The 22,766-nt window shown below is 45.0% G+C and overlaps 1 protein-coding gene across 2 annotated transcripts in view; it reads left to right on the top strand.

Annotated features, from left to right (window-relative positions):
- Positions 1 to 22,766, top strand: part of Oamb (Octopamine receptor in mushroom bodies) — a 156,455-nt gene that overhangs the window by 77,592 nt on the left and 56,097 nt on the right. The window lies entirely within an intron of this gene.

Genomic DNA, 22,766 nt, shown 5'->3' with positions numbered 1-22,766 from the left:
AGCTATAAAGAACGGATCCATAATTAGCTGTATTTAATACATCGGTTGCACGCAGCAGGGTTACTTTTGTTCGCGTGACGCGCAACGAACCTAATCGCTTAGCGACTAACGGTGAGACGCGTCACGCGGGAAATTAGCGTGAGACGGCTCATAATTTCGGCGCATAAGATGACTACGCGAATATGAGTCGGTCGTGTTCGCGCTCGCGTGCCCGCGAAAATGACATGCAAAATAGGTTTTAAGGCGTATGTTGTAATCGCTCCGTCGCGACGAGAGTGCCGGAAGTAACTCGACAGAGAAGGAGGGAGAGAGAGAGAGAGAGAGAGAGAGAGAGAGAGAGAGAGAGAGAGAGAGAGAGGGAAGAGGAAGAGATTCGGGCTGAACGAGGCCCGCGGTGCGTTTAAGCGACGATGTCGACGACAAAGTACACGGCCGCGAGTGATTTTATTAAATCACGGCTAGCCTGAGAGCATGAAAGCTTGTGCCTTTTTAATTGCGCCGCGGCATCTACCGGGATTTTATTACGCGCTATTTTTGCCTTTCGGAAGCTCCTTCCTTTGAGGGGACGAAGTAAACGGCTCTTTCTCTTCCACTCTCTCTCTCTCTCTCTCTCTCTCTCTCTTTGACTACTTATAATTTAATTATAATATGGATATATTTTTTTCACACGTGCATGTTTCACTATTGCGATATCGTATTGCACGTGTTATTATTTTCTTTACTTTCCGACTTTTCTTCCCGTTTCTCTCTTTCGCACTTTACGTTTGAAACCCGCTTGCGTTTGCGTTTCGAGCAGCGTTTTTTTCTTCTTGCGTTTTGTACTTTATGCAACTTTGCTCGGGTACGCACTACTTTTCTATTATTGCGAAACTACACCTTTACGCTATTATACTTTTACGATTGTAAACTTTAAGCAGTTAAACTCCAATATTATTCAAGTTTACTTTCTTTTCCTTTTTCTCTCTCACTTGCTTTCCTCTTGTTTCTCCGCTCGATTTCTCTCAGCCATTGCTTTCTCATATGCGATTTGACTGAGAATAATAACGTTTTTACCTGAGACGTCAATTCTGTACGCCTAATTAGCTATCATTTCCGCGAGACGTTGCATTTCGAGAGATGCGTATCGCAGTATTGTTAAACATTCTCTCGCGGAACAACGTCGCGACGATATCCCACGCGGACTTTACTTTGTGATGCGCATCGGGAGGCATGGGAGAGGGGAATGGAGGGAGGAGACGAAAGAGCACCGCAGCGCACACACATAACGGAAATAATATTTTAAACAATATTTCGGCAGGCGCGCGACCGCACACAGAGTCACCCATGGAGGGTCGCATGCGGCCTATCCTCTATTCATCCGTTAATCGACTATTTCGAATACTCGCCTGGTGCACAATTCACGCGAATTTTACATCCAGCCGGAGGATTATCCCGTCGCTCCGGGAGTTTCCCGTTAAAACCGTTGGCTATTTAATTAATGAAACGTTTCGAACGCGAAAGTTAGTCGCGGGCGCGCCCTCTCGTCCTCCTCCACTCGTTCTCCGCCGCCCCTCGGCGCGTGATATCACGTTAAAGCCGATACAGGGTGTATAATTAATTAAAGCTCGCGGGTGCGAGCGATATTTTCGCACACGTCCACACGCGTTACCGCAATTTTGACGCGCGGCCGCCGGCGCGCGCGCATTAATGGATAATACTCGAAATAAATCTCGCCCGCACGCGCGAATTTCTATTGATTCGCGACGCGCGCGCGTACGCGCGCGCACACACACACACACACATGTTCCGACGCATCTTCGTATGTGAGTTGTATGCACGTTTTTTTCAATCAGCAGCTCTATTGAATCGACGCTTTTCAATCTCGCCGAGACGCGCCTAAGCGGCCGCCGTGCGTGTGCATCGTTCACGTAACAATCCGCGGATTCTACTGGATGCGTTTTTAGTGATCGCTCAAACAACGAGAGAGAGAGAGAGAGAGAGAGAGAGAGAGGAGAGGAGGGGGGATTTCGCCAAATCGTGCAATTCAATTCACCCAATTGCACTCGAGATAGCCGCGCGTGTGGATACTCGCCGCGAAGCGTCGCGCGGATGTCAATATTTGTCAATCGCTAAACTGCATTCGGCGTTTGTGCAAATGCAGACGCGCTTCCGCCGGGTCTTTTGTGCGCCCCTCCCACCGTACGTTTGCGTACGTGCGTGTGTGCGTGCGTGCGTGCGTGCGTGCGTGCGTGCGTGCGTACGTGCGTGCGTGCGTGCGACGCATGCGAGTCTTCCGCGCGCAAAGGGCGCGCGGGCGGCAGTAATTAAATCGTCGCGCGCTCGGAGATTCATAAAATCGGGGAAGGGGGATGTAGCGAGAAACGAAGCGAGATCCCGAAACGACACAGAATCAGTTTACGCTAAAACGCATATACGATGGAGGAGCGAGAAGGAGCGGAGAAAGAATACGACGAATTTGCGGATGACGCTGTCGCGAAATCACGCTCGCGAAACCGTCACTTTCGGCATCGCATTCTGTCAAAAGGTTGAAACACGAACGCTGCCGCGAAAATTACTCTCCTTCCGTCTCTACCGGTCTCTCGCTCGAAGATCACAGAAACATGAGAGATAATACGTTGAGAGATAATATGGACGCCGATGTGACGCACGGTGAACGTACAAAGAGAAAAGAAAGAAAGACAGAGAGAGAGAGAGAGCGCGAATAAAAGAAAAACGCGAGTTCCTTCTGCACCTCTCGCGCGAATTAGCATACTCGAGATCGAGCGGGAATATCGCGGATATTTTATTCAATAGTCTCGCTCGCGATTTACATACTTAGCGCAGCGCTTTCATTTTCATCGACTATTACACACCACTTAGGGGAAATCGGCCGAAGGATGCTCGCCGAGGAATAAAATTACGAGCCAGATCGATCGCGAGGTCGGTGCAGCGCGAGCGCCAAATTTTCGAGAGCGCGCACACACACACACGCACACATGGTGACGTAAAGTAGAGATCGCGAAACGAGATCCACTGCGGGTGATAAAGAAGCGTCGAACTCGCAATCGATGGAGATTCCCCCCCCCGGTCGCGTAGCGGGCGGAAAATTCCCCCGCGCCATTGTGGTGGCGCACATGTCCGCGGGGGTTGATTCGCGTTTAACTCGAGCGCGTCGGATAAGGCCGCGCTCGCGCGACCCTCCCCCGGATCGTTTATGTCATCCCATCTGCGAAGCGTTAAATCGTGCTTCACAGGCGGTAAAGGCGAGTCATCGATCATCGCGTGATCATTCAAAGCAATCCCTTGGCGCCCCCAGCAATCCCTTGGCGCAGCCAAGATAGGTCGGGGATCAAGCTTAAGATGGGACATTAACGCTGCCAGGATCAGCGACGCGGCCGTCGTTCGGGAATTAAGGCTACGGACGCCGTCGCCGTCGATTTCGTTATGCCCGATTCTCGCGACTCGCGACGTCCCCTCTCTTCGATCACTTCCTCCTCTCCCGCTAATCCGTCCTTCCCGACGTAGGATTGTACGCGCGGTCCTGACAAGCCGGCGACGCGAAGATCGAGGAGTCGCACGTCCGTAACCCGCCCGCCGGTGAAGGCGAACTTCGACAAACTCGATTCTCGCTCGACGTCCTCGCGACACTTCCGATAATTCGCCGAGGTCCCGCGGTGAACCCGCGATGCGTCTCCGCCGCTCGAACATCCTTGTGAACGGGCACGTGCGCGTGCGCGCGTTTAGGAACTTGACTCATAGCGATATGCGGGAGACTAGAAAGAGTGTTCAACGAGAAGAGCTCAGGAAATGAATTGTAACACCGGCAAGAGCACCTATGAGGAGCCTCGTAAGGGCGACGAAATGTAACGCGCCTGGAGTTTTATAAGAAACACACAGCCACGTTCTCGCGAATATATGACGATCCAATTATGTAACAAAGCATAACCGATGTCGTCTATAAGAATCCAGCGCGTCTTTTGTGTCTTATGTTTCACGAATGGCGTTTGACGAAAGCGTTTGTAAGAATCGACCGCGTCATGAATCTTTTCCTCTGGCGCGAAATTCGTGAGAAATGCACATTTCCTGATTTGGAAACATTTGGAAATCAGTTCATCTTTCACGGGAGAGGTGTTCACCTTTCACGAGGGCTCACGAGTGAGAAAGAAGAGATTCTGCTAATTTTACCAACCTACAGCGATCCAATTATGAGAAGTAACGTAATCAATATCGAGAGCCTTTTTTAAGAGTCATCTTGTATCTTGCGAATAGATCACAATCTAATTATGAGACCAGGTGTAATCGATATCGAGAGCGTTTGTAAGGGCCAACTGCGTTTTACGTCATGAATCTTTGCCTCTTGCGTGAAAGCTCGTGAAAAATGAACACTCCCCAATCTGGAAGCATTTGGGGATGTTCGCTTCTCATGCGACGAGTTCACGCTGGAGGGGAAGAGGACTCGTGATATCGCCAGGCTGATAATTTTACGAACATACAATACGAACGGAAAATTTAATTATGAAAATAAGCATGATCGATATCGACGATATTATACAAAGAAGCGGGGCGCAATTCGCACGACCTGACGCGCGCTCGAGAATTTTCCGCACGCCGACGTGGGAATTAGCTTTTATCTGGTCACGTAATAAGACGGGGGATGTGTCGCAGCTGCATTCGGTATCTCGCGACGCGCTTCGCGCTAGCTATAATCATCTCGCACTTCATATCCGCATTAATTTCATACGTGTCGCTCGCAAATAGTTCTCCCACGTGGCGAGCATGCAGGATGAGAGTGGCGCTATCACTTTGCGTTCATGAAGATAAACGAGCGTATCATGGCTCTCCGACCTATTCAAATATGCGATTCCAAGATGAAAGACCGTCTCAATTTCTCCCCGACGCGTGTACGCCGCGTCCTCCCTCTCTCACTCTCACTCTTTCTCTCTCTCTCTCTCTCTCTCTCTCTCTCTCTCTCTCTCTCTCTCTTCCTTTCTCACTCGTTTTTTTCATATTCCTCTTATTATTTGTCACGTTCAGAATATATCTCGCGTGTCTCATAACGCGCAGTTGCACCAGTTATAAAAGGAGAAGAACGACATGGTAATGTTAAGTACACATTTTTTAAAGGCTTACATCCGCTTCCGGATCGATCGGTGGAAGTGGCGGGGAGAAGGAGGAAGTGAAATGTGCGTTCGAAGCGAATGTCGAAGCGTGAAATATCGCAAGCGCGCGCGTTCTCGATTCGATGACGGGCCGCGGGACTCGATTCGTGCTTTATCTTCGACGCCGTGTCGATTTAATTAGGCCGCCACAGGCCTTCGCAAATACGAAAGGGTTGATCTTTTAATTAACTCGAGCAGCTATGTCTTTCACAGCGGGGAGATTGAGATATTTTGGAGTGGTTGCAGTGCTTGACGCAGCGGGTAACCCTCCGGGCGAGTCGGGAAAGACGAGCCCTACAGAGCCCTGAACGTCGCATTAGAGGACGAACGAATCGTTCGATGCATTCAGTAAATATTTGCCAAAAGTTCGTTGCGCGGTCAAAATGAGAGCGCAATCGCCGCAATCTTATTATTGCGTCGTACTTTGTCCGCCGTCTCCCCGCCGTCGAGTTAGACTCTGTCAGATAATAACGCTTATCCTCCGCTCGCTCTTCCGTAGTCATTTCTCAGGATGTCGCGTTATTTATTCAACTACGACCGCGTATACGCACCGGAGCGTCGCGAGGCGAATTGTAAGTGGCGCGACATACCGTCGTCGTTTCAGTTTCATGTATCTTCACGACTTTGCGGCGTTGCGAGAAAAGAGGAAAGTGGCCGCGAAGGCGCGCTATATCGTTGACGTAACTACTGGTAGATGTCTAATCTATTTTCTTTCTCAATATACACACGCATATACCTCTACATACAGAGTGTCCCATTTTAACTTTCGCATTAAAAAATCTCGAAAACTATGAAAGATATTAAAAAAAGCTAAAACACGTGTTCCATGATTTCGAAGGGGAAAGAGAGTGGCATTATCAGTTTATTATTTGGAGGGCATTTTCAAGGTCAGTTGAAGGCCAACTTAATTTTTTAAAATAGAAAGCCCAATTTTTTATTATACCTTCTTTTTCTACCAATTAATTTTAACAACTTTTGTCCGAAACATTTTTTTATTTGCCTAATATTTTTTGAAATATTTCAGGAAAACTTGGTAACTTTTTCAACATTTAACTTACGATATCTCGCTAACTATTCGTCGAAAGGAAAAGTAGTATTAGACTTTTTTACTTTATTTACTATCAAGAATATATTACTATAATAGTGCCTTGACTTTTGTTAACTTATCGACCTTTGGAAATTTCAAAATTATTAAATTAACAAAAGTTAGGGCACTATTATAGTAATATATTCTTGATAATAAATAAAATAAAAGAGTCTAATACTATTTTTTCTTTCGACGAATAGTTAGCGAGATATCGTAAGTTAAATGTTGGAAAAGTTACAAAGTTTTCCTTAAATATTGCAGAAAATATTAGACAAATAAAAAGATGTTTCGGACAAAAGTTGTTAAAATTAATTGTTAGAAAAAGAAGATATAATAAAAAATTGGGCTTTCTATTTTAGAAAATTAAGTTGACCTTCAACTGACTTTGAAAATGCCCTCCAAATAAAAAACTGATAATGCCATTCTCTTTCCCCTTCGAAATCCATGGAACACGTGTTTTAGCTTTTTTTAATATCTTTCATAGTTTTCGAGATTTTTTAATGCGAAAGTTAAAATGGGACATCCTGTATAATAAAAATATATATAATAATATATAATATATAATCTATCTCTATATAATAATATAAAAAACCTATATATATATATATATATATATAATAGAAACTATATAAAAATATATATATATAATAAAAATAATAATAAGAGCTCGTGTCCAAGAAATTCCAAAAATAGAACCGACAACATCGATCGAAATATTGCGACTTCTCGCGGTGGGGATAAAACATCGATAGCGGACTTCTCTAACTCGGGAACGAAAGCAATTTTAATCACGACATCCCCCCGCGCAACGTCACTTACCGACGTCGTGAGACAGGTGAACATGATTTCACGACGCCAAGATCGAGTGAGTGATGAGAAGCCGGGGGAGGCCAGAGGAAGCGGCGACGGCGGAGGCGACGGAGAGAGAGCGCGCGCGCTAGGAAAATATCCGGCCTCGCTTTGACTTTAAAATTGACCTAAAGTGCTTGCCGAAAGCGTTGAATTACGCTGCCGGGCGGCTAAAGAAATATTTTCTATCCGAATGAAAGCGCCGTCTCCGGCGGAATACATTGCTCCCGTTATATCGCACTCGCGCGAGATACGGCGACGCGCGTTTGTTACGGGACGGCTCATTCGCGCGAGCTGCAAATCAAGCGCGGCCTCGTCCGAACCGCGAAATTAATCGTGCCAGCCGCGACGTCATGACGAGCTCGCGACGAGTTCGCGATGAGCTCGTCTGGCCATGCGAGAATGCGGCCTTATCGCGCGCAGTTCTTCCGAGCGATCGACTTCGGCGAGAGGACTTTACACTAGGGTGCCCGGAATCGACGCTCCGGCTTTCCTCGCGGAGGTATCTCGGACGAGCGGCTCTCCACTCCAATATCAATTAATCAATCGAGAGGACCGCTCGATCGAGCGCAGAGAACACGATTAACCGCAGCCTCTTTCCGTTCTTTTTATTTTTCATCAAGCCGCTCCCGTGCCTTTTCCACGACTGCTTCCACGACCGATTTAATGGCTGTGTTCCAAATTGGCACTCTGTCGTCGAGGGGGTGCCGAGAGGGGCGGTGGAGAGGCGATGGGAAGGGAGAACAGAGGAGTCTAACTATGGACCTGAGAAGAGATGTGTGTGCGCTTATCTCGGCGTGTGACTTTCTTAAGTCTTGATTCAAGCGGACGACGATTTTTTTCTCTCGCTCTCTTTTCTCTCTCTCTCTCTCTCTCTCTCTCTCTCTCTTTCTCATTCTCTCTCGATTTTCATTGGTGTATTGTTATTATTATGCGCATACGTCTTCTTGAAACAGTTTAATTAAACAGAGATATTTATGAGATACCTGCGCGATAAATTGAACTTGCGCAAGATCGCGATCTCATTAGATCAAATTTATTCGTTTCCCCGTTGAAAGGCACCATCATTTTTCTACCTTCATTGTCGCTTCGCTTTCTACATTCCCTTTGCTACCTTCCCTCCACCTCCACACCGTCTCTGGCCACTTGAAAAACTTCGGTCTGTTCGGTTGTTATTCTTGTTAACGGACGATATCTACATTCTCCGCGTTCACACTCGTATGTGTCTCGTTTTCTTTCGCCGAGCGGGCTTACATCGAGAGACTATTTTCGAAGCGACGTTCAAATACTCTCTCTCTCGTAACTAAGCCATTCATTAAAATTACCTGCGAGAATCCGCTTATACGGCGCTATAAAATGCAGATAAGACACGAAACAAGCCGGCACAAGACGTCGTCGTCCCCTTTCTCACACTGCCGGCACACTCAAACAAAACTTCCCGAAATCCTTGTTTGAACATCGCCGACGTGAAGGTACGTGCGGCCCGATAATTTGCGAATGTGGGTGGTGGGAAAGGCAGGAGGCGGAATTGATCTCCGAGCATTAAAGCACAAATGGAGAGGGCAAACTCACAGGCTGAGCGCGCGGCGGGCGTTCTATAATGAGAGCCCACAGATCGAGTTCGCGATAATATTCTATTCTCGAGACAATATTTTGATACATATCAAGCGTCCTCTCGCCCTCCGCCACTCGACGAATAATAACAGTTTAACTTCCGCGTCCGTAAACTTCCTCATCTGCGCATGCGAGGCAACGTAAGCGAGGGATTACGACGGCCGCGGGTATTTGCTAGCAACCGCCGATATTACAAGGAGGGTCGCGGCGTCCGGGCGATGGCAAAGAGATTATTGGCTAACGTGTGGGCCAAGAAGCACGCGAAGCTCTTACCTCTCCTCTCGTTCCGGCCTCGGCAGCGGACGCGCGCGCGGTTTAGCGCGCGTGGAGATTCCACGGCGAGGGAACTTCCCTGTCGAGCGTCATCTCCTCCGGAGCGCAATGTTGCAGAAATCGCTAAACGTGGCCAAAATAGGAAAAAATAAAAAGCGAAATTTTCGGCTCCCGTTTTCGGTATATTTTCTAAAAGGTCCAAATTAATAAGTTGTAGTAACATTTTGATGAAATCCAATTGTATCACGAAGATAAGTGAATTCAAATGTACACGTGATGCGAAGTACAGAATAGCTGGGTTATAACCCTCTAAATGATATAACCGCGTTGATAGACTTTGCGTTGAAACAATTTTTTATCATGAAAATGATGTTCCCTATCTAATATCTCATCTGTGTAGTTTTATTTCCAATAAAGAGTATATTAGAAAGTTATAAGTATATATACAATAAAAATTAGATTTACAGGACTCACTTTTAATATACAGTTGATCACTTATATCGTGATATATAAAAAATGCATAATTTCGCACCATGTTGTAACTTTGTGAAGATAAAGATAAAATATCTATTAATCCTTACGCAAAGGTAGAAAGAGCGATATTCAGCGCTTACAAAAATGTGATAAATTTTATGAGCAGAATTTGACAGTTCAGTGCGCTTACGGTCAGACGCTGTCTACTGCAGGTAATATTGTTCAACACAAAAATTATATCCTCTATCAAAATTCTTTATTCTAGTTAATTTTGCTAATGTTAACTACAAATATAATAATTAACGATAATGTTTAAGCTCTAATTAAATAATGTAGTAAACAATAGTAAAAATAAAGACTGTAGAGATATGAGAGAGTATCATACAATTAAAAAACTCGAGAATTGCGTCGAATGAAGATTTATTTAAAAGACCTCTTTCCTCAGATCTCATCATTTTGTCTTTAAAAAAAGTTTCAGATAAAAAACCGATCCCTTCCCTAAAGAAGTTATTGAATTGCTTGCAAATCCAGTTGTAGTAAATATATTGTATAGTTTCGGACGATGAATAGTTATATTAAATATTCTGTTTAGTTAATAGTTATATGAAGTAAAAAGCAGAGGATAAAAACTAAAAAAGAAAATGAAAAACAGAAAATAAAAAAACAAAATAAAAAATAAAACAATAAAATTAGAAAACATTTTAGTTATTTTAGTGATAAAGTACTAGTATTTACAATATAGTATGCTTTTCATTCAACTGTAGTACATTATAGCGACAATTGATTTATGGCCACTATTTGGAGGTTTTGCAACATTGTGCGGCGGCAGCGGGACGACGACGACATCGTTTCCGACGTTCCACGTTGCTTCGTTTGCTCGATTCCGAGGAATCGGGCTGCTCTCGAGGCGCGAGAGCGGGCACGTTTGCGCCTTGCGTTTCTCGCGTCGTGCGCGCAAATGATAACACCCAGGCGCCCAGATTACGAATCCATACGCGGGAATCTGAAAGGAGTTTCAATTCGGCTCGTCTCGTGAACGAGGAGTTTTGCAGGTACTTGGAAACGCGAGGAACGGTGAAGCGAGAAAGGCGCGGACGCAAATCGGGAGTGAAACACGCGAGATATGGGTAGATAGATAAAAAGATATCGCATTTACCAGCAGATAACTTAGCATTCCGAGAGCATCACGGTTATTGAGAAAATGAACAAAAAGGTATTACAAATTTTGGGTTGATTATTATGAGGGAGGGATTATCAGTTGTAAGGATTTTGCTCAGACGCGATCGCGAAGAAGCGTTGCAGTTTGTTTATCGCTAATACGAGTTTCAAGGGGGGAATTGGATGCGGAAGGCCGTTTTCAAGGCTATTCTTGAGAATTTTTTTAACAGAAACAGTAAAATCAGTGGACTTTAAATTTTCATAGTGTATTCATTAATGTTCAAAGTATAAAATAAAGTTTATTAAATCACTACTCTGAAACCAAAAAATGAGAAAGATTTTTAAAATACACGATTGCCATTATAGCCCGTACCGAAATGAAGGCAGTGAAACCAAGTTTGGAAAATAATGGCTGTACAAAAAGAAATATCGAAAATGAAACATTTTTCAACTTGTAATCATGTTTAAAAAAATGAATAAAATAAAATATAACTGCGTTCGAGGTAGGGGCGAAAACTACATGTCTACCGTGTAATATTGTGTAAAAATAGCAATTGTTATGCGGTTCAGTTTTTGCGTAATCGCGTCGACAGTTTAAGAAAATGGTGTTTCCAAATAAACGCGTTTCAAATTTTATGTGTACTTTCCATATAGATGGTAACAAATTTATTTTATACTTTGAACATTAATGAATACACTGTGAAAATTTCAGGTCCATTGATCCTACCACTTCTGTTAAAAAAATTCGTAAAAACAGGCTTAAAAACGGCCTATTTCGCATATATAATTTCCCCCTTAATGAGCACACCATCGTATAAATGATACGAAACAAGAAAGATTGTGATTATAATTTGAACGGGGTTTCGACACAGCTAAAAGTATAATTCACGCGAGAGAAAGAGAAAGGGGGAAGAAGAGAGGAGATGATTACTGGAGCCGTGAGACTCCGGCGCGTTCTAAGCTTTTTACGAACAATTATCTCTCGCACGGAGAATAAATCGAACCTCTTTATGAAATATTTATAAATACATCTGCGTGCGCGGTGAATTGACGTTAATGGCTTTTTCGAAGCTTCATACTCGGAAGTAACCGTTAAAACAGGCGCGCACTGTCTGCGCGTTATTATGTGAAATGCAGTGTGGCGCGAATAAAAATGCGCTCACCCGCTCGTCCGCGCGCAAGCGTAATTATTTCCCCCATTGTCGGAGATTTCAGTCTTCCTCATCGTTAATCATTTCTGATGAGCAACGGCATCTACCCTCATCTCCACCCCCCCGCATCACAACAGCGCCTCCACTAATATCCGCCGTTGCTCGTCCCAATTTTTCGTCGCAACGCGGAAAACAAAAACAGTGTCATCCCCGGCACATATAACAGCGCAAACAAAATTGCCCACAGCGCGCATCTTCCTTCGTCGCGCGCGGCTAAAGTATATTTTTAGAAAAATAAAAATTTCAACTTTTTCAACTAAACAGAAGACTTGCCGCGTTGCTCGTTTGCGTTTTTCCGTTTACGGGCGCTACGCTTACGAAAGATACAGCACACGACCAATATAGCAAAGTCCACTTGTTCCCCTTCGATTTGTCTCGAGCGGCCGTCACGTTGAAGAGAGGAAGCTCTGAATTTCGGTATCCGCAAGGCTCAGTGCACAAAATCACGATTTTACGTATCGAGCGCCCCACGAAATCAGGCGACAAACAGACGATAATAACACCCGACCCCGAACTGTCTCTCGCACCGGCGATGGCGTTGGCAATCGCCAAAAATCCCCTATACCCCCGAATGTTGACTTTTTTCCGCTGACCGACTCGAAATCTGCCGCAGCAATCTGCCCGACAGACATCCGTGCCGTCCCGCGATGTCCCGAAATTACCGGGGCAATATTTTCGTGATCCAATTTCGCCGGTCGCAAGCGCGCATCCATCGCGCATGCGGCGCGGCGTAGCAAGACGATATTCCGGCGAAATTGTCGCGCGCGAGCGTCTAACTCGAACGAATTCGCAGAGTTTTGCCTCGCCACCCGGTCCGGCTGGTGCCGCACGCGTCGTTTGCGACGCGACGCGCGGAATGTTCGAACGCGCGGAACGCTTTTCCACCGGCTACGAACCGACGACGACAACACGAGCCGCGACGTCGCTGGTGTAATAAACCCGGGCGATCTTCGCAGTCGTGCGCGCACACACGGACACAAATGAACACGATTCTCAGCGGGAGGGAAGATCCCGATGGCGACCCGCCAGACGAAACGTGCTACCGTCTCCGTATTGTCGCGTCGCGAAAGAACTGACCGTCGTGGATTTCTCCCGTTGAACCGTGGCATTTCGACTCGCAGTAATCCCGCCATTTATTCCCGACCTTTCCTCCCTCTTCTCTGTGAGTTTCTCTCTCTCTCTCTCTCTCTCTCTCTCTCTCTCCCTCTGCCTCCCTGCTTCCTTTCCTCCGAGGATCGAAAAGTCATCCAGGCGTGTCGAGCTCTCCTCTCCCGGGACGTTTCTCGCGGTTCGTTCGCAGAAAGTCCGTGGAAATTAAAGCGCGATACACGCCGAACTTCTTTTCGCGCCCTCGGCGATTCTCCGCGCCGCGAAATGTCGCGCTTGTAATTTTCTTTTTCTAAATCAATGAATGTTGCTTTCTCGTTCAAGAGAGACCACGCGCGTGTGCGGATACAAGCGCGCGCTGGAGGGTGGGAGACTAATTGAATTGAATGATCGCGGCGTAGTAAAAATGTAATTTCCGCGTAACGCCGTGTTGCCTCGCGCAAATATTTGGCAGAATTTTCAATGTACGACCGCGCGCGGCGCAGCGCGCCGTAATAACGGCACGGCGACAACAGAAATTAGCCGAATTTCGCATTAAACGCGCATTCGCGTTCATTTTGATTATTCTCGGAATGAAGGTAATGTGACTAGAGCGTCGCCGTCCCACGCTCCGGCAGCTTCCGCTCGCGGGAACGGTTTCGCGAAATAATTTCCCGTGGCTTGTGGAAGAACGGACCGGCGTTCATCGTCACGGCCAATCAGCGTGATCGGTGTTTCCAACGAAAAGCCCGCTTCCGCTTCGTCGTGCGCGAAAACGCGCGTGACGTATCGACGAGCGATTATAATTTTCTTTTTTACTTTTCGCCCTCGGACATTGGAAGCGTGTTTTCATCGGACAAATTTTATACGTGCGATCGTCCGCGATAGATTGTCCGCGCAGATGCACACGATAATATGAAAAATATTGTTAACAATAACAAAAGACTCGTACGTTGAGTGAAAGTTGTCGCGACGTCATCGGACGAATTTCGCAAGTAGATTTACACTTGCTCGATCTGATTTCCGAGCTGGTGCCGCGTCCATCAACAATTTATTTCCGACGTTTCGCAAACATTCCGGTTTACTTCTTCAGAAAGAATATGAATAACCCGAGATAACCCGGAGATCAAGCGTTTCTCTACACCTTGAAGGCTTAAAATATTAGAAGGATTAAAATATTACATCTCAAAAACAATTCTGTGTCAGCGAGAATACTCCGACATGTCTCCGTTCTTCTAACGTTTTGATAGTTTTATCAAAACGCTAGAAGCCGTCGTTGCAATTTTGTCGCGACGAAATGCCGACCGACCGATCGACCGACCGACGATCGTGATTGCTACATCCGAGTCGCGTAATTAATGGAATTACGCGCATAACTGCGCGATGATACTCGCTGTCATGGCATTGTGGCGGTCCGCGAGATGCGTAACACGCGGAGAATGACAAAAGATCGAGAGTCACGTAACTAAAGGAGCGGGGATCGGAAAAGTCGCGTGCCGCTGACATGTTTAACGTGTGTGACAATTAATTACACGTTATTAAAGAGTGAACCAATCGCCTCGATCTTCGCTTTTTCGCGGAGCGGCCGCGAGAACTTCTGTCGTCGCGATTTTTAATTCGCCAAGATAACGAGTGATCAAACAATGACGCAGCGGCATTGTCATTTTGCGCGTCGCGAATAATTGCATTCACGCATCAAGCGGCGCTCGTAATTACAAGGCGCTCTTGGTCGAGCTGCTGCTCTTCCGCGCTGCTTTAATCATGAAATATTCGGTGGCGCGTAACATAATATCGCCAGGACACCCTACCGGCCCGATGTTTTTCCACACGCATTCAAGCCCCCCACCCCTCTGTCTCTATCTCCATTTCTGCCTCTGTCTCTCCCATTTTTCTCCGGAAGCTCTCGCGACCCCCTCACCCCTCCTTCGGCCCGGCCCGGCCCAGCTACCCTTTGCTGCCTCAAACTTAACGGCTTTGTCAACATTATGCACCGCGCCCTACATTCGAGTGCGCAACATAAATATTAACGGGACACAGCGAGACGCGGGCTCTCTCACTCTTTGCGCGCACGACGAGGTCTGCCAACTACACTCCGCGTGCCTCAGCCATTCAAGTCCTAATTGACACTCGACCCGGGCCGATACTCGACCGCCGCCGCCTCGAAAATCTCGCACGTGCAGGAGCGCATCGTGATTGCGCGCGTCTACAGCAAGCTCCTCTCGGATATCTTCCCCGAAGACACCGCGCGTTGCAGCTTCTTCGGCGGAATTTTCGGCTGTTGCTCGGCATCGACTCGAGCAATCAGAAACAAGACGAGACATTCTCGGCTCGGACAGGATGCTTTTCGAGACAATGTCGAACCCCGTCCGTTCGTTTGCTTACTCGTTGCTTTATCGGAGAGTTATTTCCAGCGAATCGCACGGGGTGACTTTCTTAGGCGGACTACGGACGAGGAAAGTATTATGTTGGGGTTGTATCTCTTTTGACAACATTTCCGCAAAGCTATATTCTATACCGACATTGTGATATAAATTATTGTAAAAAAAAGTAGTAGATAACAAAAGTAGTAGAAAACAAGACATCAAGTGATTCCAATATCTTGCAACAAAAGGTGCCTAACGTTTTTAAATAAATATATAATTAAATATAAATAATATAATTAAATAAATATATAATAATTTTGCTTATATTTCTGTACGGTCCAAAACCACAGAAATTTTTACTACAATACCTTCTCCGACTATTGTTCGTCGCGAGAAAGATTCATCCGCGTTATTACCGGTAGATGAAATTCGGGAATTATTCTTGGAGAACTCGATCGCCAGAACTTTTTCATCTTCATCTTTATAAACGTCGACAAGAATTTGCACAGAACGGTAAAGCCCGACGATTATTTCGACGAGCGCCTTTGTTCTCTCACCTCGCCCGTTACTTCAATCGCTCAAATAACCGCGTAGTCTTGCAGTCTTAATCCGCTCAATCAACGTTTCTCTCTCTCTCTCTCTCTCTCTCTCTCTCTCTCTCTCTCTCTCTCTCTCTCTCTCTCTCTCTCTCAGGTTGTTCCGCGGCTGTCCCCTTCTCCCGCTTTCCTTCCTCACGCGGTTCCCGGCGATCTTTACTTACGTAAACTTCGACTAAGCAAGAATTGCAATATATCGCGGTATAACATTCAGTACCGCGGTCACACGTGAAGTTTTGTTTGACAATCCCTGAATATACGCGTCGCCCAACTCCTGGCCCGTTCGCCCGTTCTCTGTCGCAACGACGTGTGTACACGGCAATATGTAAGCCCCGTCGACGTCGTTAGAGTCGTGAATGCGAATATGGCTTGGAGGAGCACCCTCGCGTGGAAACGGTTGCGGCAGTCTCTTTCTCTCACAGGCTCTCTCTCTCTCTCTCTCTCTCTCTCTCTCTCTCGGATTTTGATGAAGTCCGAATGATAAACTGGAGATTGCCCAGACTCTCGCTGGGAAACAGAATTTTAATCAACGTTACGCACAGCGCGGAGCAACGGAAAAAGGAAGAACAGAGAAAAAGAGACTCTCGGAGTTTCATATGTCGCGCGACAGAAATCTCTCTTCCCCTTTTTTTTTTAAATTGATAATCTAATTGATGTCGCACCGCACTGATATCAATCAGATTACCAGTTTTAAAAAACGAGTTACGAATTCAACGCGGATATGAATTAAATCTCTACTCTTTTTTTTTTTCACATCGACAAGTCGCATCGATATCAATTAGACGCGTCGTTTAGACGAATCACAAGCTGAATTCGCATTCGTTGCGAATTAAACGCAGCATCCACATTTTTATTTCGCAACTTGCGAAAAGAGTTCCCTTGCTCGCGGTTCTTAAAAATCGCGGGAACAATCTTGCTCGTCGCATCTGTAAACATTTCGCACGGCCGTGAGAATAATAAGGGAGAAAAAGAGAGATAGAGACGCGATCGTTGTGTGCAAGACAAGCCTCGTCCCGCGGATTAATGCATATATTTACATCGCGATGCGCGCCGTAACGTATGAGAATACATGCGCAAAGCTATCTTACACATGTTGTTTTGCAGAAGCCGCCTTAAACGTCCGCATTTCTGTCATGTAAATCGCGATCGTTCGTAATTAGCGACGAACGTGCGTTCGATGAATGCAGCTGATACCCTGGCGGCTGATACCGCCGAAACGCGTCTCTCCCTCTCCTTCCCCCCTCTCTCCCTCTCTCGCGACACGTCAGCTTCGCGGAATACGTGAGATACACGAAACATCGAATGTAGGCGGATTCTCGAGAATTTCATTAAAACGTGGTCGTACACAAATTCATAGAACCTCATTGTAACCGCACCCTGTCTCTCTCTTTCTCTCTCTCTCGCTCTCTCTCTCTCTCTCTCTATCTCTTTCTCTTTCTCTCTGGACGGCAAGAACACGAGCGGAACGATGAGCGGAAAATCCCGAAAATCGAACACGGGGGATCGAGGAGATTCGGTGAAACCGCCGGCCGGCGTGATGAATATCATCGTTGTCCGATAAGATCACACGAGCGCGAACCGCGGCCGAAAATTGAAAAGCGCCAGCACGCGAATAACGCGCATTCATTATTTTCATTTTTAATGTGCACACGCGGATGAATAGGTACGCTCTTTGTTCTTCTTCTCGTTCGTTTCCCTCCGCCACCCGCTTTTTTAGATTTTCCAGCTTTTCGGTTTAAACCCCGACCAGCGAGCGCGCGCACGAATCGAGCCGGTCGCCACCGATTTTTTTTCATATTTTATACCGGCGCGGCGCTCCTCGCGCGCGCTGCGATTGACGTTTAATCGGATTCGTTTATTCCGCCGGGCACCGCGAGGCTTCCCACGGATCCGCGAGAAACATCCTAAGCGAACTTTGCCAGCACCGGAGAAATGAAACACGGAAATGAAATGTAGAAATTATACGACGGCATGTTTGCGAAACATAATTTCACGTTTATCTCTCCCTCCTTCTTTGTGGTTCAGTTAGTGTGCCCAGATGGACTTTAAAATTATTTTTTGCGCGAGGCAGTCGCTGATGATATATCGTTACCATCCAACAAACCATCCAATTTTCGTCGTACGATAATGTAAATAAATTTCTTTGATGCGGCGACAAATTCACTGAAGATCGCGTTTGGATCTCTATATTATATTTTATATGACCCGTGTGGTCTCTTGAGTAAATTCTAACAATCTCTTTCGTGTTTCTATCTTTTGTCATTCTGTGCGACAAAAATGAGTGTCACTCATAAGGACTGATATAAAGCGCTTGTCAAATTTAAGTACACTGGAAAGTAAAACAGTTTCGACAGTTTTTTTTTCTTTCTAGTGGCATTGATGTAGTTGTGAATTTGGGAATCACTGCTTAACCAAACTGCGCAAATCAAAAGATCGCGGTTCTCTAACTAACCCCTGGTTACGTCCTAGAGGAGGAGCGCAACGTTTTCGTTCGCAGGAAAGGCGAACCTCATTGGTATACGCGTGCCAGGTAATGGGTCAGGAACCCGACGGGTCCCTTTACTCGGTCACTGACGTACGACGAGCGGTCCGTTTTTCGGTCAAGGACGCGAATATCTTTATCGGGGATAGGACCATGAGTCAACTGTTGGAAGGTGAGGAGATTTTGAAATTAATTGAATGAAAATAGACTATCAACAGATTTATGAAAATAAAGATAATAACAAAATGATATAACAGCGCGATTTAAAATATGACAATTTATGCGAATGATTATACGTATATGTGTGTGTGTGTGTGTGTGTGTGTGAGAAGTAAAAGAAGAAGGAATATGAATAAAGAGTTAGTCGGGTGAGGGGGAACGTGAGTGGTCAGGTGAATTTAAGGGAGTGGATAGTTCAGAGAAAGAAACAGGGAAATAAGATATTGAAGGGGTAGAAGGAGTGGACGCGCGTGTGGGAGAAGAGGAAGGAGCAAGGGTTAAACGTTGGAGTAGGAAAGGGAGTAGAAGCGTCGGGTCTGGGTGATAATCAATTTCTAGGGAAATATTAATAATAGATCGGAGATATTGCAGCTGATTTTCGAATTCGTAGGGGTCTCTTATCCCGTATATCAACTCGAAAAAGTGGAGGAGTCTATGGATGGACCCCACAGAATAATAGTAATGACCCACTAAAAATGGATTTCAATAAACGGGTGGAACTAATAAATAAGGGCCTAAAAGAAAACAAAACTTACTGCTGATTCGAGATGAGTTGACACAAGCAAAAGGGAGAATGGCGCAGATCTGCGTAGGTGTTCTGGTTTCCAATATTTGGAAATTTGCACCAGCCGAGTATTCCGATTGAAGCACCAAATAATTGTCCACTTGTTAGAACCAGGAAGCCCGTACTTTTCTCAAAATCTGAATGCTTGAATGCTTGAATGTTCGAATGCTTGAATACTGAATATTTGAATTTATCAAAATCTGAATCTGGAAACTGAAATTCTGAATGCCCGCGGAGGCGTATGTCGCGGTTTTTATACTGAAGATCGGAGGCAGGACTCACCAGGGTGGGTAGAGAGATGGCCTTTGGGGGAAGGGGTGAAGCCTGAAGGAGAGCCCAATGATGTCAAAGATTTAATTAGTAAATTTTTAGTATTGGTCCTGGTTGATCTTAGTGGGAAAAAGTCTTAGCCATTAGAAGTTAAGAATGAAGCTAAAAGAGATGGGGGAAGAGACGGCCAGTTCTAGAAGACATGAATATAAATGGGATAAGGGGTGGAGTGTGGATGTCTCATAGTTTTGGGTGGATAGGTTATGATTGGCCGAATGGATTAGGCACGACAAGTGCGATGGTGGTGGATTCTTGTGGGATAGAGAGATGTATACAAGCGGCCAGCTGGAAAAGTCAAGATGCCGAAAATCAAAGGCTGAGATCAGATTTTACGACTAAGCTTTGTTGTTAGACTGCATATGGTTTTAGATTAGGGAGATGTATTGAGGGTTGGCAAGAAAGTAATTTCGGTTTTTTGGTGTGAAATAAAATTCAATTTTTCCTATACAAAAAATGAACTTTAATCGGTCAAATATTTTCCATCCTGTTCGATGACCTTTTTCCATCTTTCTGGTAGCTTCATGATTCCGCGCTCATAGAACTGCTGGCCTTTATCAGCAAAAAACCCAACCAAGTGCGATTTGAGATCATCGTTGTTGTTGAAATTTTTACCGTTTAAAAAGTTTTGTAAACTTCGAAATAAATGATAATCCGATGGTGCAAGGTCAGGGCTATATGGAGGATGCGACATCACTTCCCAACCAAGCTCCAATAATTTCGTACGTGTTGCTAAAGATGTATGGGGCCTCGCATTGTCGTGGTGGAACACGATTCCTTTGCCAATTCTGGCCTTTTCTCTTTGATTGCTTTCTCCAATTTCATTCAAGTTGTTGGCAGTAAACATCTAAGTTGATCGTTTGGTTGCTTGGAAGCATCTCAAAATACACAACACCTTTGTAATCCCACCAAATTGACAGCATGATCTTTTTCTGATGCAATTCAGCTTTCGATACAGTTTGTGCCGGTTCATCATGCTTGGACCATGATCTTTTCCGATTAATGTTGTTGTAGACAATCCATTTTTCATCACCAGTGATAATTCGCTTCAAAAAAGGATCGATTGCATTACGCTTGAAATGCGTATCGCAAATACTGATCCGTTGTGTTAAGTGAATTTCTCTCAATTCGTGCGGAACCCAAGTATCCAGCTTCTTAACGAGTCCAAGACGTCTTATGTGATTTTCAATTGTTCTGTGTGACACATTTAACCTTTTTGCAATCTCTCGCACAGTTATATGACGATTTGATTCAATTGTGGCTTTCATTTTGTCTTCATCAACTTCAGAAGGTCGGCCAGACCGTTGGTCATCTTTAAGTGAAAAATCTCCAGAACGAAATTTTTTAAACCAATTCTGACACGTGCGTTCTGTTATGCAACCAACACCATAAACTTCACATATCTCTTTGTGAGTCTCAGCCGCTTTCTTGCCTTTACGAAAATAAAAAAGTAAAATATGTCGAAAATGATCATTTTTGCACTCCATGTTAAAATTGACCGTAAACCAACAGTTGTAAACAAAATTACGCGGAATTAGTTTCTATAGTAACCTAAGAGTGTCAACTACCAAATCTGAAAAGAAAAAATTATAACATTGACAGAAGAATAACGACATGAACATAACGCTATCTATTGGCGCAAACCGAAATTACTTTCTTGCCAACCCAATAGGTTTCAAAGTTTTAGAGCAGGAATGTTTCGAGTTGCTTTGTTCTACTGGAGATCTGTTAGCGCAGAGTTTCAAATTTTATAACTAGGCCGACGGACACACTTGGCGAACCCAGATATAAACTCTAGATTTTTACAACAGGGCACTGTTTCCTGTTATGAAATTTTCCTGAATCGCCTTTCATTTGGCGTGACGGCTGTTCGCCAGATGGGTCTGTTTCCTATGTCCATTGTTATAAAGGGTGTCCCAAAATTCACGCAAGATTTGAATTTTGCGCCATTTGTGCGGTGAAGTGTTGCCAACGAAAAAAAAAGACAGCGTGACAGCTGACAGTTTAAGTTACGCGAAGAGAGTTCGTTGAATGGATTATGGGACAATAATAAGTGGATGCTGATTTTTCGAACAAAATCATCTTCAGCGATGAGGCTCATTTTCATCTTGATGGTTTGATTAATCGACAAAATTGTCACATTTGGGATTCAGAAAATCCACGAGTGATTGTTGAGAAACAAATGCATCCATAACGTGTCACTATTTGATGCGGATTTTGGGCTGGAGGCATCATCGGACCATTCTTCTTCGAAAATGCGGCTGGTCAGGTAATAACAGTTAATGGTGCTCGCTGTCGCGACATGATAATCCAGTTTCTTGTGTCTAAATTATAGTAAGATATGGATGTGGACGACATGTGGTTTCAACAAGACGGTGCCACATGCCATACAGCCCGAGAAACAATTCAATTATTGCATGAGTCATTTCCTGGTCGTGTAATTTCCCGTTTTGGCGATCAGATTTGGCCGCCCAGATCATGCGACTTAACGCCGTTGGACTTTTTTCTTTGGGCTTTTTGAAGTCTAAGGTTTATGCCAACAAGCCCACGACCACCACCCACGCCTTGAAGGAGGAAATTGTGCGCTGCATCAGCGAAATTCAGCCACATTTATGCAAAACGGTCATGGAAAATTTCAACAAAAGAATGCATATGTGCCAACAAAGCCGTGGAGGCCATTTACCCGATATGCTATTCCATACATAACCCTATACTGTATACTTCATGAATCAATAAAAAATTTACAATTTTTAATTATAAACCTATGTTTTCTATCAAAATTACTTCTTGCGTGAATTTTGGGACACCCTTTATCAGGAGAATAGAAGTTCGAAAGGAGAGAGAGAGAGAGAGAGAGAGAAAAGAAAAAAAAAAATTTTAATTAATTGTCCGGAGTTCGCAGGACGTAACACCCCAATTATGCCCAATTATCCTTGAGCAGTGACTTTCAAATTTTACAACTAGACTAGTTACTAACTAAAAAACTGTCAGAACCGTTGTGCTTTCCAATGTACACTTATCTGTCTCGGCGCATAAATGATAATAATTCGACCTGGCTCATAATACGGTAGTAATTTGCAGGCCGAGATATTATGCATGTTCTCGCCCGAGATCGAGAAGAAAAGAAAAGCAGCTTCAGTCGCTTCTCCCTTTGATCTAAAACTCGTTTCACGCATGATTGTACGCAGTCGCGATAATTCCTATCCGAGAAGCGCGTGCGAATATACAATGATCGACGATGACGCGCGCGAGTTAAAGGTACCATCCGTCCGGAATGATTCCTCGAGATCAACGAGCCTTATCACGTCGCGGCGCGGCGGTTCG

This window comes from Harpegnathos saltator, unplaced genomic scaffold (assembly GCF_003227715.2).
Source record: "Harpegnathos saltator strain DR-91 unplaced genomic scaffold, Hsal_v8.6 scaffold844, whole genome shotgun sequence".
In the NCBI taxonomy this organism is placed as follows: domain Eukaryota; kingdom Metazoa; phylum Arthropoda; class Insecta; order Hymenoptera; family Formicidae; genus Harpegnathos; species Harpegnathos saltator.
This window is presented reverse-complemented; position numbering and strand designations above follow the sequence as displayed.